The sequence below is a fragment of the Panicum hallii genome, chromosome 9, assembly GCF_002211085.1.
Source record: "Panicum hallii strain FIL2 chromosome 9, PHallii_v3.1, whole genome shotgun sequence".
NCBI classification, from domain to species: Eukaryota; Viridiplantae; Streptophyta; class Magnoliopsida; order Poales; family Poaceae; genus Panicum; species Panicum hallii.
In genome coordinates this window covers 26,519,366-26,538,648 of record NC_038050.1, presented here as the reverse complement: position 1 = coordinate 26,538,648, position 19,283 = coordinate 26,519,366, and positions in this window count along the sequence as shown.

The window sequence follows — 19,283 nt, the reverse complement described above, 5'->3', positions numbered from 1 at the left end:
GAACAGTACCCTAAAATATTTTCATGATTTTTGAGCATTTAAATTTATAAATATTAATTATATAAGGTGAACCATACTTTATTTCTAATTAAACTTGTACACTAAGAAAATAGTACTTAAGTACTGGGATAATTATTTTTCTTAAATTCTACATGTTAAAAGAAAATTAACACAACTGGTTTCAAAATTTTATCATTTTTCTATCAAATATTATGCATTTCCTAAGCCTACAAGTAACTAAACTTAACATTTAAATTAGAGTATAAAACATTCAGAAACTGAAGTTTATCTTTTAAGTAAAGTTTTAGATCTTTAACTAGGGATTCCAACAAATTTTAGTTTGTATTTTTATAATTTTTCCCCTAATTGATATAGAATTTCAAAGTTGGCAGCATAATTACACAAGAGGTCCTTCGGTTACTATTCATCTGAGTCTTAGGGTGTGTAGATAGCCCCCTAGGTTTTTGATCCTTCTAATCCGAGGTCCCTGGCTACAGACAGGAGCAGAGCAAGGTGAGGGCGGCCATGTTCCGGCGACGGCGATCACCGGCGGCGAGGTCCGAGGGTAGGGAAAGTTTCAGGGACTCACGGGGGTTCGAAAGCACCACGTGTCGAGGGTCGTGGAGGTCGGAAGAAGCGATTCCGACGAGAGCCCGAGGCGGCGGCGGAGAGGTCACCGTCGGCGGTGGTGCTCCGGCGGTGAACATCGGCAGGGGACCTGCGCATGAGCTTCAGTAAGTCATGGGGAACGTGTAGGTACAACTAATTGGATGCAAACGTGTCGGATTCGAGGTGACCGACGGAGACAGTAGCGGCGGCGGCGAGCTTTGGGAGGGCGATGTGCTAGACTATAGAGCCAACGGATGGGTCTTGGAGCTTCACAAGGATGATGTGGTGCTGGCTAGGGGGTTGTGATGGCGCGAGAGTGCCCGGAGCGAGCTGCGCACGGTGGGGCCGAAGGCGACGGCGGCGGCGCTCGTCGGAGGCGAAGCTACGGTTGCAATTGGGAGGCAACAGGGGGTCAACGAGCACGAGCGAGCATCGGAGAAGCTTGCGCGAAGATGGATTGGGGCAGAGGAGGTCTTGTGATGGCTGCCCACGGGAATGCCGTGCGCGGCCGGAGCAAGAGGAGACGGCGGCGGTGGAATGTGGGTCGAGCGCTTGAAATTGGGTACTGAAACTGGAGGAATAGAGCGTAGGCGTCAAGGGAAGGCTGTTGCGCGCGAGAGACAAGAAGTTAAGGCCCTACGGTGAGCTCTCCATGGCGACGAGGAGGTGGCGGCCGGCGGAGGCTTGGGGTAGTCGTGGCGCGCGCGCGAGAGGGCAGCAGGGGAGAGAAAAGAGGTCGGGGCAGGGAGGAGACGACGCGTGGGCACTTGCAGGAGCTGGAGGTGGAGCTTGGGGTGCGGCACCGGCGGTGAGCGGCGATGTCAGGAGCGGAACAGAGGGGGAAGCGGCGGTGACAGAGGAAGAAGAAGCAGGGAGGTGTCAGGGGGATTTGTTTGCGATTTTCAAAAAAGTTCAGGGACCTCTCGGTAAACTAAGATTTCCCACTGCTACAAAGGTCAAATGAGAAAATGCTCAACATAAAAGTTGTAGAGTTTTTCAAACTCTACAACATTGCTTTAAGGCTTGGGTTCAGAAACTCAAAGTTTACAGCTATTTAGATTGCATTTTGAAACAAAGATGAAATTTAAGTTAATTTGGTCTTTGCCCACCTAAATTTGATCAAATTTTGGGCATGTTTACAATTTTTCTGGTTTGTCATGATTACTTGTATTTTTTCACATTAACCCTTAAGGAAATCTAAATTTTACTTTTATACTTTAAGCATTTCACATGTAAACCCTTATATATTTGTGTTAATTACACATAGGTCCTTAGTTTTATACAAAGTCTATTTCTCTTAGGCTTTAACTTAACATTTGTACTTTTCATCTCTATGGTCATTTGAATTTGACATTTAATAGCATTTTTACCCAATTGCACATAAGGATTTATATAATTCATAATTGACAAATATACCCCTAGTTCTTTGTACAACTCATATACACCATAGCATGCATACAACTCACTAATACCTAGTGTCTATATCTCTAATTACCTGAATGTTACACCGGCATAGGAGTTGTCGGCATTAGGAAGATTCAGTGGATCAGGGCAAACCTCGAGATAGCCTTGGTTGTGGAGAAGAACAGGAGGAAAAGTGAATTTCCATGATGAACAAGATCGGCGATGAGAAGTGCTCGACGGTGACGAGGTTCCGTGGGTGATGAAGAAGCTCGCCAGGGGATTGTAGTGGGTGAAGAATGGCTGGAGGGGTATTCCTCACGGTGACCTGTGGCTGCGATAGCCGACTTTGACATGGCGATGATGCTTCAGCGAGGGGATCCGAAGAGGCTCGATAAGAGGGTTCACAAGCTTTCTTGAGGTGTTGTGGTCTCGCTTGAACAATCGGCGAGGAATAGGAGTTGCTGGATGTCGTGGACCATGGAATGAGATGATAGAGCCGGATTGGTCCGCTATGCCAACTCCTCCGTGAACCTCAGGGTCCTCTTGCTCACGGGTTGAACTTCCTCTGCTCACGCACGTGTGCCACAGAAACATGGTCGGCACACCCACGTAGCCTCCTGCAGGATCGCCGCGCCCGGTCGCATCTCCTGCACACTGTCCTGTACTGCTCTCACACCACTGGCCCTTATCCTGCTCGCGCGTGGCCTGTTGGCTTGCACGCGCACTCACCTGCGGAATCGAGCCGAGCCAGCCACTGGCAAAACACTTCCGCTCGCACTCGTGAACGCGCCGGTTCAATTCCGCTTGGACCTCCGGGTTCTGCAACTCTGCCGCTCTCTCCATCTGCGGTGATGCCGTCAGGATTGACCTACCACCGCTGCTGGTCTTGCGCTACGCATCGAATCTGTGCTGCGTTGCTTCTGCCCTGACCGCCTTGCCGCTGCGCAGTTGCTCCTTCCGAACTTGCCGCGCCATAATCGTCCGAGCTACAGCTGCTCGCCTCCGTGAGGACCATGATCTGCCCGCATCAGGGTCGCGCCTTCCGCTGCCTTCTCCTCGACGGCCTCCGACGTCCTCCACGCGCGGCCCCGCTGCTCCCGTGCGGATCTGCCCGTAGCCGCCGCACCGCACACCGTCGCCCTGCACAACTACTCCTCCTCCTCCAGCTGTTGAACCCGCGTTCGCTCCGGCCTTGACGCGCCACACCTGCACATGCTCGAACCGCGTGCGCCCTTGGCCCGCTCCCACTTCATAGGTTCAGCTTCACTTTTCCCGCGGCCAGCACTTTGTCAAACACCTTGGCTGCGTCCTCGATACGGCCAAACTTGCATCACCCAGAGATCACTGTGGCGTAGGTGTACTGACTGCCACTGTGTTCCCGCATCTCGCGCAGAAGCCCGCCACCGCAACTCCTCCTGCGCGCGCGCCTGCGTGCTCAAGCTCCTGCACCACCAGCCGTGCCACCCTGCACCAGCGCCTGCTCGTGTCCACGCGCCAGCGCCCGCGCGCCCTCGCACCTGGTCACGCCGCTAGCCGCGCCGCTGCTTGGAGCTGCCAGCCGCTCGGGGCCGCCCGCACGGCGCCTGCTCCCGCTCCTGCGCTGCGCCGTGCGCCTACCTCAGCGCCGCGCCCACGCCCCGCTCTTGCGCCGCGCTCCAGCCAGCCACCCGCCCAGCGCCCCGGCCTTGCTCGCGCCACGCCTGGGCAGCTCGCGCTCTGCTCCGCCCGAGCCGCCGCGCCTCCGCTCGCCCGCGCCGCGCACCTCCGCTCGCGAGCCGCTCGCCCGCGCCGCGCCTCCGTTCGCCCGCGCGCCGCCGGCTCCCGCTCGGGGTCGCCGCTCCCGCGCCGCGCGCGCTCGCTCGGCGCCTGCCGTGCCCGAGCCGAGCCACCCACGCCAGCGCCCGCCGCCTGCCCGGGGCAGGAGTGCCCCGGGGCGCCATTGCCAGAGCCGGCCAAAGAAACGAGAGAGAGAGGGAGAGAGACAGGGGAAAAGGAGCACCACCAGTGGAAGAAGAAAAGAAAGAGACGCCAGGGAGAAAAGAAATAGAGGAGAAAGAGAAAAGATACTTCCCAAGGACTTATGCGCAATTTCAAAAAACTGCAAGGGGCTTTCTGTAAAGCATAATTTCTTATCAATCTAAAACTCTAATGAAGAAATGCCCAAAACGAAAGTTGGAGAGTTTTTCAAACTCTACAACATTGCTTTAGGGCTCAAGTTCAAAAACCCAAAACTTATATCTTTACATGTTAAATTTTGAACAAAAGTTGGATTTGAATTACTTTTGTCCTAAAGAGTGTAACTTTTATAAAATTCAGGACCTAAATGCAAGTATTTATGATATGTCATGATGACGGGATAGACACGTCATAATGATTGGATAGACATGTCATAATGACTTGCACCTTTTACACTTTAGTCCTAAGTAACTTTGAAAGTTACTTTTGTAAATCAAATACTTGCATAAAAGGACTTGTACTTTTATAAAATTACATAAATACCCCTATTTTCACAACTTTACCCAAAATTTTTACACACTTCAACACATACATTCCAAATGAAACTTTTGGATAAATAAATAAATATATATATTCTTTTACAGAGGATAAAACATGTTTGCAAAACCACCCTTCACTTATTTTGAAATCACCTCCTATCTAATTACATTTTGCAAAAACAACCCTAGATTTTTCTATAATTACAAAAATACCCCTTTTTACTTGCACTTTAAATTTTCAAAAGCTTCACATAAACATACACAAGCTTTTCACTAACAAGCACATACTTCACACTAACAAATTATGTGCCTAATTTACAAGTACATGAACTGTCACACAGAACATCCCACGCGTGATTGAGCCTAACAAATATCAAAAGGGAATAGAATAACAACCTAAACAGAGACCTAAAAACCAACCAAGAGCCGATTCCCGGAACAATCTCTCTTCAAGCTATCACCAAACACCAATCGTATCGTCGGATCTTTCAATTCGTTTGCGAGGCCTAATCATATAGATATTAAGCGAGACCTCTGATAATCAGAGACTAATCATAATAGATTGGATCTACTAATAAGAATAAAGCAAGGCACAATCCGCATGCCCTAGATCGGACACGATGACTATCAAACGCTCATGAGTAACAAACAAAGCACAATCGAGACACAGATTAACGTTACTCTATGCGCGTCAAGATAACCAGTGCTACTCGCCATCAACAATGCTTCAGAACGAGAAACACTTTAAGTAAACGAGCAAGGGTGATGCTGCCCCGATCACGCAGAATGTGACCGGGGCTGCACGGCTCTTACCCGAGAAAACCCTAAAGCAGAAGAGGCGATACGCCGAGAGTTGTTGATGAATGATTCTGTCTATTATTTACTCATGATACATATTTATAGTTCGTAGACTTTTCTTTCTTAACTAACCCTAACCAAACTCGACACGAATCTTAACTATCTATACCTAAACTATTTAAACATATCCATCTAGATACAAGGCCTCCCTAGGCCCAAAACATCTGCACAGGGTCCGGTTCGCAAGCCCATTATAGTTAACTTCAAAACCCATCTTGCTCCACGGCCCACTTCCGGCCTGTCCAAATTATGGCGATAACATCTTGGTATAGCTCTAGGTGGCGCTGCTCATGCGTTGTTAGCTTTTGCACCAAATGTGCCAAAGAAGTAAACTCCAACTGGAAAGCCAGATCCCTGATCGGCTTTAGTAATCCTAAAGATGCCAACTCGACCGCTTCCTTCTCCAAAATCCGAGTCGAGTAACACCGGTTATTCACCTCTCTGAAGCGTCGAATATATTCCACCATGGTTTCCCCACACTTCTGCTGCACTTGCGTCAAGTTAGCAATTCCTGCTTCTGCAGCCTTCGAGTGATACTGAATATGAAATTGTTCTTCCAACTGCTTCCAGGTGCGGATCAAATCAGGCTCACGTGCTCGATAGAGCTGGATCCTTCTGCTCCACTGAATTTAGTGAATTCAGGAAGCCGATACTTAGGCGGTAGGGGAATTAAGTCATAATCACTAGGATATGGCTTAGTATAGCCGATCGCCCTCCTCTTTGGTAGAATGCCAAACTGATCTCTCAGGATGGCACTGATATGTTCCACCGTCTATGATCCTGGGGCCGAGTGCGCACTATCGTGACTCGGCCCGGTGGCATAGGCTGCTATGCCAAGCTTGTTTGTCTGCATCCGTTCTAGGAACTCCTCCAGCCGCCCTCTGCACTGAGTGTACTGGATTATTGCTATATGGTATATAGGCACACATATATCCATGCGAGATCTCCTTGGGCAGCTCGCTGAAGAATTGATGATCTATAGGATCACCTCCCACCTTGTAACAACATAGGCTGGAGCACCATGTGATTCTGCAGCCGCAAGTGTATATGGCAATGGTGGCCTGGCCTGGAATGGCAATTCTCCCTTGTAACTCTCCAAGGTAGGTCCCGTTCAAGAGTATTGATGCTTCATAATTTCCTGGACCACGCGCAGTGCAACACGCTCGAAAGCATTAACCAAACTCGCGGAATGTCGGTGTAGCGAATGGGCTACCACGTAGTTTACTTCTTGTCGTAGAGCTCTGGTACGATCTTCTAACGGGCTGGACAGATCCACTCCATCAAGGCCGCCTTCGGGTGAAAATCCTTTCCACCTGACACCGTGGTGGCAAGTCTTCTCGAAGGAGCCGATAAGATTGGCTTCGAAGTGAGCTTTAATCTCATCATATTTCTGCTTATGTTCACCAGGCAGCTCCTCGTAGGTGATCGGCTCACCCCTCGTCATCTCGCCAACCAAAGCTGATGGAGTTGATGAAGACGGTGAAGATGGTGAAGGTGATGAAGACAGTCCCACCAGGCATGCCAGAATGTGTTGTCGGTCAAAACCCACCGGCGAGCAGCGACAGGCAACACGAGGAGCTGGGAGGCTCTCGAGACTGCTGGTGGGCCCCGGTCCCTCAGTCAACGGCCCGAGATCAGGCACATGTCCTGGCTTCTAGGTCGCTAGGCGTGCCACCTGACCTTGTACCTAATCAGGAAGGTGTTATGCGTTAGTTTCCTGCATGCACAGACACGTATAAACATTAGTCCGAGCCGTGATCGGCTCATCGGATGATTCCCGGTATCGGCTGTAAAGAGCCGTGTTCAGTGTGACATTCAAGTGCTTAGAATTAAAACACACTAAATGCTAGTAGAAAGTATGTATGTTTGATTTTGTATAGGTGTGCTAATATTTGAATGCAAAAGGGAAAAGGACATTTAAGTAATTTTGAAAAATGTAGGTCCTTTAGTGTTAAATGGGTGAGAATGGGAAGTAAAATCCCAATGTATGAAGGTTCTTTTGCAAAAGTCAAGAACTTGCTTTTAAATCACAAATATAGATGAAACTACACATAGGATGTAAGTGTAGTGTAGTTTTTAAATAGGATTCTATTAAAGTTTAAAACTTTGCCAAGTTTTATGTTAGTTTCAAATCCTTAGCTCTTTTGCAACTGAACCTTAAAGCAAAGTTGTAGACCTTGCTAAACCCTACACTTTTGCTTTTGGGCACATTTTCATTTGAGCTATGGTTTGAAAGTTTTCTAGGCTTTACAGAGGAGTCCCTACACTTTCGGGAAATTGCAAATAGACCCTCTTCGTCTACCTCCAGCCCTTAGCTCCTCTGTTTCTTCTCTACGCCGCCCCAGCCGCCCTCGCCGGCCATGTGCCGCGCACCCGCCGCCTCCGTGCTGCCTTTCCTCGCGCCACGTGCCGCCCTAGCGTCCGCGCCGCCGCTTCCCCGGCCCCCGCTGGCTCTCTCCTCGCCTCTTCACGTCGCGCCGCCGCCGCCCGAGCCGCCACGCATGCCGCCGGCATCGCCCGCTCCTGCTCGCATGTGCTGTGCCTCTCCCAACCTTAAAACATGCTCAGCGGCTGCTTTGTGATCTTCTTTACTCACCCGAGCACCTCTATTCCACGGCATTTCCTCTCCCCGAGCGCAGCTCCTCGCCGGACCTCTGCCGCACCCTCTGGCCGCCGTCGACAGCCAACCACACCGCTTCCTATCCCCAGTCCAGCACTCCTAGAGCACCACCGCAACTCCCTGCAGCTCACTGACCCATCCAATTTTGCTTTCCCGCACCCGAGCATCGGCCCCCGCAGCGCCGGCTCGGCCTCGCCGTCGACCCAGCACTACAAAGCCCCTCAACCCCAACCAAGAGCACCAGCAGCACCACATCATCCCGTAGAAGCTTTCTAGCTACTCCTCCACCGCCCTCCGGCACCCCAACCACCGGAACGCCGTCGACCTCCCTCGGAGCTCCGCTGCCCGCTCGGCTTCGCCGTCGATACGCCGCCACAGCCCCTCTCTGCCTCAACCCCGGCCACCCCCGAGACCGCCGTGAGTCCCTAAGTGTCAGACCCGGGGCCACCGGGCTGGGCACGTTACGAAGTTTAAGAGATTAATCCCGTCTTATCTCTTATTCATTTTGTTTATCTCTTGTTTATCCCGTTTAAATAGGAGATAGAGCTAACCAACACGGAGAGAATCTACTCGAGATGTGTTCTAGTGTGATCCCTCGACGGGAGTTGGTTAGCATCTTTGTAACTCTGACCTCTCGGATATATAAGGGAGGTCAGGGACCCCCCCTCAAAAGAGGAGATCATTAGGTCAATCTACACCAAAGAGAATACAAACCACCATACAGGACGTAGGGTGTTACGCTCCGTGCGGCCCGAACCTATCTAAAGTCTTGTGTTCCTTGCACCTTCGAGTTCCTGATCTCAGCGTCCCCTCACCCAAAACTTACCACCTTGGATATATCCCTCGGTGGGCAGCCGGTTAAACACCGACAGCTGGCGATCCAGGTAGGGGACCATGTATTTTGATGGGTCCCTCAAGCTCGACGGCGGGGGCGCTGGTGTTTTGCTTATCTCCCCACGTGGCGAACAACTGAAGTATGTCCTTCAGATCCTATGGAAGGTATCCAATAATGAAGCCGAGTATGAAGCCTTGCTTCACGGGCTTCGTTTGGCGATATCACTAGGGATCAAGCGACTACTCGTATATGGCGATTCTCTTCTTGTTGTTCAGCAGGTCAATAAGGAATGGGACTGCAACAAGGAGACAATGGATGCATACGTACAGGAAGTGCGCAAGCTGGAAAGCAAGTTTTCCGGCTTGGAGGTTCACCATGTGCTACGGGAGCACAATGTTGGTGCGGATATCCTGTCCAAGTTGGGGTCAACGCGCGCTCAAGTCCCGCCGGGTGTTTTCGTCCAGGAGCCCGATCAGCCATCCATCAAGCCTTCTCCGCAGGTAACCATCGACTCGGGTTCCCAACAACCCGATCGAGAGGTTATGGTGCTGGGGGAGGACTGGCGAGCGGCCTTTATCGACTTCATTCAAGACCAACGGCTACCAGCGGGAATTGACGCCAAGAGTGCAGAAGCGGCACGCGTTTTGTGAAGAAGCAAGGGCTTCGCCCTGGTCAACGGCAAGCTCTACCGGCGTGGCGCTCGGTCAGGAGTTCCCATGAAGTGCGTCACGAAGGAAGATGGTTACGACATACTGCGGGAGATCCACGAAGGCGTCTGCGGCAACCATGCGGCTTCAAGAACGCTGGTTGGGAAAGCATACAGGGCTGGCTTCTGGTGGCCCACTGCAGTCACCGACGCGGAGGATCTCGTGCGCAGGTGCCAAAATTGTCAATTCTTCGGCAAACAGACGCATGTTCCGGCCCACAGCCTCATCACTATACCGCCATCTTGGCCTTTTGCTTGTTGGAGTCTCGACATGATCGGGCCCTTCACGATGGCGCCAGGCGGTTTCACCCATGTCCTGGTGGCTATCGACAAGTTTACTAAGTGGATCGAGTACAAGCCGATAGCCAAGCTCACGCCAGACCGGGTCGTCGACTTCATCTCAGATATTATGCATCGCTTCGGCTTCCCTAACTCCATCATCACGGACTTGGGGTCAAACTTCACGGCGAACCAGTTCTGGGAGTTCTGCGAGAATGCTTGCATTGAAGTTAAATATGTCTCGGTTGCACACCCCAGGGCTAACGGACAAGTCGAAAGGGTGAACGGCTTGATCATTGACGGCCTCAAGAAGAGACTTTATGATGAAAACAACAAGAAGGGAGGCAAATGGGTGCATGAGTTGCCACATGTCATCTGGGGGCTTCGGACTCAGCCGTCCAAAGCCACAGGACAAACACCTTTTTTCCTCGTGTATGGATCCGAAGCTATTCTACCAGCCGATATCATGTGGAAGTCTCCAAGGGTCGAAATGTACAGTGAAGGCGAGGCGGACGAGGCGCGGCAGCTAGAGCTCGATTCTGTGGAAGAAGCTCGCTGTACCGCCCTTGTTCAGTTAGCCCGGTACCTGCAGGGGATCCGGCGATACCATGATCGCAACATCAGGGAGCGGTCATTCAGCGTCGGTGATTTGGTCTTGCGCCGTATTCAGGATGAGTCCGGCCTCCACAAGCTCAATTCAAGGTGGGAGGGCCCGTTCGTTGTCAAGCAGGTCACAAGGCCAGGGTCTTATCGACTACAATTCCCCGAGGGTCGCGAAGTCCCGAACTCCTGGAACGTTCAGAATCTGCGCAAGTTCTACCCTTAAGTCGAGGCCCGGTGATCGCTAATTCCCCGGGGGCTCAGAAGATCTCCTTTTCCCGAATCACTTTGGAGGCCATGAGCCACACGACTCGGGTTGTACATGCCTTCTTACTTCCACGATGGCCAGTGTCACGTGCAAACATATATATATCGACTTCTTGTCGCGCATGACGCGGGGGCTACGGCCACGGTCATCCCCCTTCGACTTTCGTTTCTGACAGAGCCCTCGGCTCCGGCTAACTCCTCAGCATATCGAGTTCCGCCACGACCTTCGATGGTCGCACGCGACAGCAGTCGCACTTTTTCCAACATAGTCGATCCGCTCGACTGGCTTACACCTAGTACGTTGGAAAGGCTCGCATAAAGAGCTACATCGACTACATCCTGAGTGGCTGCACTCAGAACAGTCTTGTTTTTGCCAAAAGGAATGGCAAGCTCGCGGCGCTGCCCGCACTCGCTCCTTGCAAGCTTGGTCCATCCGTCCGGGCCTTCTCCAGCTTACGGAGCACGCTCACAGCAGGAGCGACCTTCGACTACACCCCGGTCGCCGCACCCGGGACAGTCTTATTTTTAAGCCCTACTCACGGCAACCCCGCGACGATGCTCGCGTTCTTTCCTAACAAGTTTAGACCCGCTCGATTGAGTTGTGGCTATTCTGTTAGACGAGTACTAGCTGCCCTTCGGGTCGTTGCACCCAGGGAAGCGTCTACTACTCGAGTCTCGTAAGCCTGGATCCCAATTCAGCTAAGACACGCAAATAAGTAGAGATGTCGGTAAAGCATTTACATAAGAGAATGATTAATTGTTTCATACACCCTAATCCTGCAGTACATTGTGTACAATTTGCTCTGCTACAGGTTGGGCCTCTTGCAAGTACTCTTCGAATCGCTCGTCCGTGCAGTCCGCCGCCATCCCTTGCGCAAAGATGCTCAGCTGCGCATTCGGCACGAAGGACTTTACATAGGCGAGGGCATTACTCACGCACGCAACTGGAGCTTCGGATAGGAACTTCAGCATTTTCTCCGGGGCCTCGCAGAGTCGCTCCAGCAGGGGCCGCGGGCCTGCTTCGCCTTCTTCTGGCGGATCCACCATGTCCACCAGCTCCTGGGCGGCTCCCCGGAGGTCCTCCAGCTCCTGGCTTTGCTGCTCGTTCTTCTCGCCCAGCGCTTTGACTTGCTCAAGGCAGTCGACGAACTGACGTTCAGTGTCGCCGATCACCTTCTGCAGCCTTTCGACATCATCTGTACGTCGATACAGCATATTCTTCATGTCAGTAAGCAGCTCCTCTTTGTATTTCGTTATTTTCCTAAGCTCTGTGGTAAGGGCACTTCAGCATCTAAAGGGAGTTACTGAGGAAAAGTACTCGAGGGAAGCGCGGGCCTACCTTGGTGCGCCTTCTTCTCTGCCTTGAGCTGCTCCTGGTGCTCTGCTTGTTGCTCCTTGAGCCGTTGTTGAAGCTCGGAGTTGGCTTCTTCGAGGTTCTTCAGGTCATTCTTGAGCAGCGAGGTCTCTCGAGTTCTTTCTTGCTTCAGTATATCTAGCTCTCGCTGCAGATAGCAGTTCTTTGTGATTTCCTCGGAGATGCGCTTGTCCAGGGCAGCTAATTCCCGCGCGTCACTCACGACCACGCGGAGTTTCTCCGACTTCTTCTGGGATTTGGTGATTACATGCTGCGCAAAAGGGGGAGAATGAGTCCTAAACAACTCCCAATGAGCACATATGGAACATTACCCGAGTATTACCATGGAGAAGTCGTATAGCTCCTTGAAGGTGCTCTTGAAAGTCTTCAGGTTCTCTGCCGACAGCAGGAGGTCATCCACCAGGTCGGTGGTGATGACATTCTGGTGCCCTGGCCCGGCCCTCAACACCTCACGGGGACTCCCCGAGGGCCCGGCGGCATCCCCGGATGGCGGCGGCTGGACACCTGCAAGCATACGAAGTGGTCAACACATTGTGCCCAGACCCCGGCAGCCAGTCGCGGGCGGGTAAGCGCGTACCTGTGCCATCGGTAGGAGCGGCACCAGAGGCCACGACTTGTTCCTCGCCACCGGGTCCGGCTCCCTCTTGTCGGGGCTCGGGAGGCGACAAGTCGGGGAGCGCTGCATCTGCTTCAGGGGCCACCTCTGCGGGTACTGGCCCCCCAGGCGCCGAGGGCTCGGGGGTTGCAGCAGCCGAGGCAGGCGCCGCAACCGTGCCTGATTCCAGCTGGAGCCGCACTGTGCTTGCAGCCCTGGTGATATCGACAACATTGTTATCCAAGTGGGCACGAGCAAGATCTTCAAGCGATTGAAGGAAAACTTACAGTGTCGACTTCTTCTTGGCGGCCTTTTTCACCCGCCAGGCCCGTCGAGGAATACCCGTTGTTGATGGCGAGGCCTGGTCGGCCGATGGAGGGGTCCCTGCCACGGCAATTGTCACCGCCGCGGCGGCGGAGGGGCCTGTCTCCACCCCTTCAGGTTCAGTCCCGGGTGGCAGAGCAGGGAGACTGCAAGGGGACGCTGTCAGTATTCCGCATCATTGATACTTTGCAACTGGCCAAAACAGCAACTCCGTACCTGGAGGACTCGATTTCTTGGGCCTTGCGTTTGCGCATCTGTTGCTGGCCCTTCGGCACCGGTGGTAGAGCGCCGGCCAACTCCAAGCTCTGGTCGGAGGAGTTCTCCCGGCGCGGTTCCCCTTAGGTTCCTTCACTCGCCTGCGAGTCCACGCACTCGGTGGACTCGCTGCTGCCTTGAACCGCTGCAAGGCGAGCCGTCTTGGTGGCAATGATGGCAGCAGGGTGTGGTCCTCCTTCGGTTTCTTCCCCCGCCTGCGAGTCCACGCATTCGGCGGACTCGTTGCGGCTTTGAGCCGCAGCAAGGCGAGCCTTCTTGGCTGCCGTGGCTGCAGAAGGGAGGAAGTGATACGCTTGGGGGAGGTCCGGCTGCGGCGGGTAGCTGCAGTACAGCTCCGAGTATCCCTGCAGAAAGTTCTTCAGTTCAGTACCGGTGCAGTAGCAGATTTCTTCAGTGAAAGAAGTCGAATACTTACCGGCGGGGGCGGATTTTGTGCGGAGAACAAGGTGGCATGTACGGCACGGCGTTCACGTCCAGCAGCACCCGCTGAACTCGCTGGAGCGCAACTTCGTCTGGCACCTCCTCTGTGCACATGCGAGAAGGGTCAGCGGGGCCGGTGTACTCGAAGCCCAGGCAACAGCGTTGTTGGATGGGTTGGACGCGGCGCTTGTAAAATGAGAACATGACGGAGGCGCCGGTCACTCCCTCCTTCTTCTGTGCCTCGATGGCCTCCAGCAGTTCTCTGACCTGTATCATCTCCATGCCGGAGGGTTCAAGGTTCCATTCCCCCCTCACCACTGGCGGTCTGCTCGACTTCGTCGGCAGGTGGGGAGCATAGTTTTCGATGTAAAACCATAGGTTTTTCCATCTAGGAAGGTTTGAGGGGAATTTATATGAAAGGTATTTTTCGCCGGCCTGCTTTCGCAGTTGGATGCCGGCGCCCCCCACCACGGCAAGTTTCTTTGTGGTCGGCTGGGGTTTGATGCGGAAGAGGAAGCGGAATAGATCCCAGTGGGGTTCGATTCCGAGAAATGCTTCGCAGAAGTGGATGAAAATGGAAATATGGCAAATGGAATTCGGGTTGAGGTGATGGAGCTCAAGCCCGTAGTAGTAAAGAAGGCCACAAAAGAAGGAACAAGTGGGGAGGGCCAATCCCCGTTCGGCAAAATGGAAGAATGTGACGATTTCGTCAACATTCTCCATGGGGAAGGGCTCACGGAACGAGGGGCGCCAGTTGACAAGGTTTTTCTCTTGCAGCAACCCCTCGGAAACCAGTTTTTTCAGATTGTTGAGGGACCACTTACTGTGTGTCCACTCCGCGATCGACGGCCCCGCATCCTTCTTCATTTCCTCGATCTCTGATTTCTTGGACGCCATCTCCGACGCACCGGCCACGAGATGCTCGGGGGCTGCGGGGAGAGGGGCGGGGAGGTCGGAGTGGGAGGTTTTCTTGGGGGGAAGGAGGCGGTGCTTGGCTCGGATTGGGGAATTCGTGGGCTTTTGATGGAATGCAGATTGAAAGCGTGGTTTTTTTCTATAGTTATCGCGGGGTTAAATAACCAGCAGGGTGGGGAAAAATTACTGTTCTGAAGTTCAAGAGTCACTTCCGAGAATATTCCGAATCTGAGGGGTCGTTTGATGGGTTATTTGGATTGGATATTCGATTAATCATTTTTTCAGGGTTCGTTTGCCTGAAAAAAGCATTTTTTTTTGAATTATTCATCTAACATCCATCATCTGTACCATTGGTTTGGTAATTTGGCGAGTTGTCATTTTTAGCCTGCATGCCACGGTTGTTGGATCCTTATCTCCAAATTTTGTAGATTTGGATTCAAGGCTCGGGGGCTGCGGGGTACGTGGCATCGACTACTTATTTTTCAAATTTCTTTGAAGGATAAGGAGGATTATAGACTAGTGGGACCCTCAGCCTGATTCTCCGATTCAACCTAAGGCTCGGGGGCTACTCCATATGGAGTACGTTTTTTAAATCGCACACCATAACAAAAATTCGGAGCATGAGCACCTCATAGCTTCGATGCAGCCAGGCAAGTACTCGAAGAAGGACTTCAAGATGAAGCTTCAGAAGAAGTTGAAGACTGCTTCGAAAGTACTCGATAAGCCTGCAGTACTCAGCTACGAAGAGCTCAGGGGCTTGTCAGACCCGGGGCCACCGGGCTGGGCACGTTACGAAGTTTAAGAGATTAAGCCCATCTTATCTCTTATTCATTTTGTTTATCTTTTGTTTATCCCGTTTAAATAGGAGATAGAGCTAACCAACACGGAGAGGATCTACTCGAGATGTGTTCTAGTGTGATCCCTCGACGGGAGTTGGTTAGCATCTTTGTAACTCTGACCTCTCGGATATATAAGGGAGGTCAGGGACCCCCCCTCAAAAGAGGAGATCATTAGGTCAATCTACACCAAAGAGAATACAAACCACCATACAGGACGTAGGGTGTTACGCTCCGTGCGGCCCGAACCTGTCTAAAGTCTTGTGTTCCTTGCACCTTCGAGTTCCTGATCTCAGCGTCCCCTCACCCAAAACTTACCACCTTGGGTATATCCCTCGGTGGGCAGCCGGTTAAACACCGACACTAAGTATTTCCCCTCACTTGCCCCTCGCCGTCGGTGAGCTCTCTCGCTGGAATTTGATCGGCATCGATCGGACCTCCTGTGTAGTCCAACCAGGGACCCAATTGCGAAGATTCAAAACTTTCCAAGGGCCTTTCTGTAGGAAACCAATACCCCTCTCCAAATTCAAATCAGTCAACTTGTAAATCCATAAGAATGTGTAGAAAAATCCAAAAATTGCCAAACTAGTTTTGTTGGAATCTAGAAGTCTAATTCTACAACTTTTGTTAATAAAGTCTGGTTTGAAACTAAATACTTTTGATTTATTTTAAACTCTAGCAAAAGGGTATCTTGTGCATAACTATTGCATGCTAGCCCTTTTTCTTGTGATTTTTGGTGTGTAGTCTGTTTAAGGTGAGTACAAGCTTGTGTAAAAATTTCAACCCCAGTACTGCACCCTAACTTTAGCTAATTCAATTTTGTACAAATCAAGCTTGACAGGATCTAAATTTTATTTAAACATGTTCCTAAGCTTTTCATGCTTAGATATTTTTACCATATGTTGATATATTGATAGTTAGTTCCTAATTAATTTTTCAAGAGGTTATAACACTGTTTACCTAAGATTTGAATTTAAACCTAATATTTGAACTAAATTCAAATACCCTAGTATCTATTTTCAGAAAATTATGAAATATTCATAGTAAGCCTATCCACTAGGAATAAACTTATCCACAAAAATTCAAGGCAATAGCCTTTATGAATTTCAAACTAAAAATCAAACTCATTAATCCAATTCAATTAATTCAACTAATTAAGGTAATTGGATTAGAGAGCCAATAATAGGTTTATGTTTAACCCTCTTGCTTTATGAGTTTGAGTGTATTAACCTGTTGGATTGCAACTTTATTGTGAAATAAAACTCTTAACTCGAGAACCATCCAATCGAATCATTGCATATCATGTAGAGTCAACGACACTCGACGACGGAGACTACGAGCTAGTCCCGGAAACTGAGCAAGGATTTTCTGAAGACCCAGTGAGCATCGTTGAGACTCTAACTGAAGCCCCAAACCAAAGTTCAGAAATCTTTGACACTCCTGCCCCCAGCCCCGCTCAAGAAGGCAAGCCCCGGTGCATAACCCAGTATTTCAAATTACTTCATTATGCAATCTTATACTTATATATTATATCTTGCATTAAGTCTAGGAGTTGAAATGGAACCCTAGATGCATGAATCCTACTAAGCTATGTATTGAGCCTGAGTCCTTATCAAATAGACGCTTTGCTAACAGGACCGGCAGAAGTCGGGTGATTTCCTATCACTCGGGAGATATAGGAGTTAAATGTTTACTATCCTGCAGTCACTATAAGGATCATGGATGGGATCATTTGCAATATCATGACTTGGAAGGTTACCCCGTCTGTGTTGATAAAAGTTGATAAGGTCGCAGTGTGTGGTAGTGGTGGCTAAGCGTTTGAAAGTACTAGCCACATGCCGCGAAATATGGTAAAGCGGTAAGCCTAGTACCTGATTGGCCCGGCAAATGGACATGTCTCCACCACTCGATTATTTGGTTTCTGTTGTACACACGCACCGATGTGTGGGAGTAAGTTCTGCTTAGCAGACAGGAGTACAATCATGTAGTCGTGCTACAGACGTATGTCCTGCACAATTGGTGTGCGTACGGTCCTACAGTCGCTTGTGGTGGCCCTGATCCATAACCCGGAATATGAGGGAAACGGTTGCTTCGGAACGATCTTTGGATGTTCCAAGCGTGTGAGTTAGGTTTACCCTTGGATGGTCTAGAAATTCGATTCAGAATCGTCCGTTTCTCGCGGAGATTGAGACTGCTTATTCCTTCTGCCACATAGAGTAAGAATAGTAACCATTACGGAATAATCTGGATGAATGTTAATCTCTACCTTATTTTTCTAGAATAGGTGCTTACCTAGAATGGTTAATGAGACTAGAATCTGAAAGCTAAAACATGAAAGTAGATCATACTCTTTGTTCCTTTTCAGCTGAAATTAAACCCAGAACCATTACAAGCCAGCATAAGTCTAGCTACATGACTAAGTATACCATGACCCGGTTAAGTCTTGCTGAGTATTAGTATACACAGTCTTGCTAGTCTGTTTTTCAGGTATGACCCTTGAGAACCCCACGGATAGTCCTGCATGGCCAACTTCTATTCCATTTGGCTGGTCTGTAGAGTGGGATCCGTCCCCTGCTGGCAGTGACCCTCCTGAATGACGCCATGCTTCGGGCTGAGCGTGGTGTTAATTTTTCTTCCGCTGTAAATCTGGACAAGTTGTTTAGCTTGTCGTTTTAAACAATGTTTGTATAAGTTTACCTTAAGTTTGAAATGGTTTGTAATAATGTTTAATATGTTGTGGATTAAAAGTTGGTGAGCTGTTGTATGCTTGTAAACTCACCTTCGTGCGAGGTAAACCTACTTCGATCCTGTTGAACCGTGGTTGCATCGGGCGGAGACCCGACAGACCAATGGGTTGTTCCGTTTGAAGTGCGTTGAGTTAGTATCGGCTGTATAGCGATGACTAGCGTGTGACATTCAGGTATTTAGAATTATAAACCCTAGATTTTAGTGCAAAGTGTGCATGATTGATCTTGTGTATGTATGTTAAAATTTAAGTGCAAAGGGAAAAAGGGTATTTATGTAATTTTGAAAAATGTGGGCCCTTTAGTGTTAATTGGGTAAGAATGGGAGGTAGAATTAAAAACATAGGAAGAATGTGACACTCTAGATGTCAAATTTGTATCACAATAGGAAAGAAATTGTAATAGATATGTTAAATTCTATGAAATTTGGGTGTTTATGTGAAAATAAGGACCTAGATGTGATTAATGCAAAAGTATGGGTCCTTTTATGCAAAATAATTAAAGTATAAAAGTCACTTTCAAAATTTACTTAGGATCAAAATATAAGAATGCAAGTCATCATGACATTGCATGAAAACTTGCAACTATGTCCACAACTGCATGAAATCTACCTCAGTAAGGACAAAATTTACTTAAATACAACTTTTGTTCAAAACTTAAAATTAAAGCTGTGTACTTTGGGTTTTTGAACTTGAACCCTAAAGCAATATTGTAGGATTTGAAAAACTCTACAACTTTTATTTTGGTCACTTCTTCATTAAAGTTTTGGATGAATGGAGAATTTTGCTTTACTATGAGGTCCCTGGGATTTCTATATTTTGCAACCAAGTCCCTGAAGAACCCCCCCCCCCAATCTCTTCTTCCTCTGGCACCCCTCTGCTCCCCTGCTCTTCACTACCTCCGGTGCAGAGCACCTCCCCGCCGCCGCAGTGCAGGCCGCTGCCGCTCCACCTCCTGCTGCCACCTTCCCCACGCGTCACTTGGACGTCGGCCGCCGCCGTAGCCCTCCCCTGCTGCCCTGTTTCGCGCACGCCACGACCACCCGAGCCGTCCGCCGGCCGCCACATCATCGCCGCCGCGTTCTGTGCCCGCATGTACTCCTTCTCCCTCCCTCTTCTGCCCAGC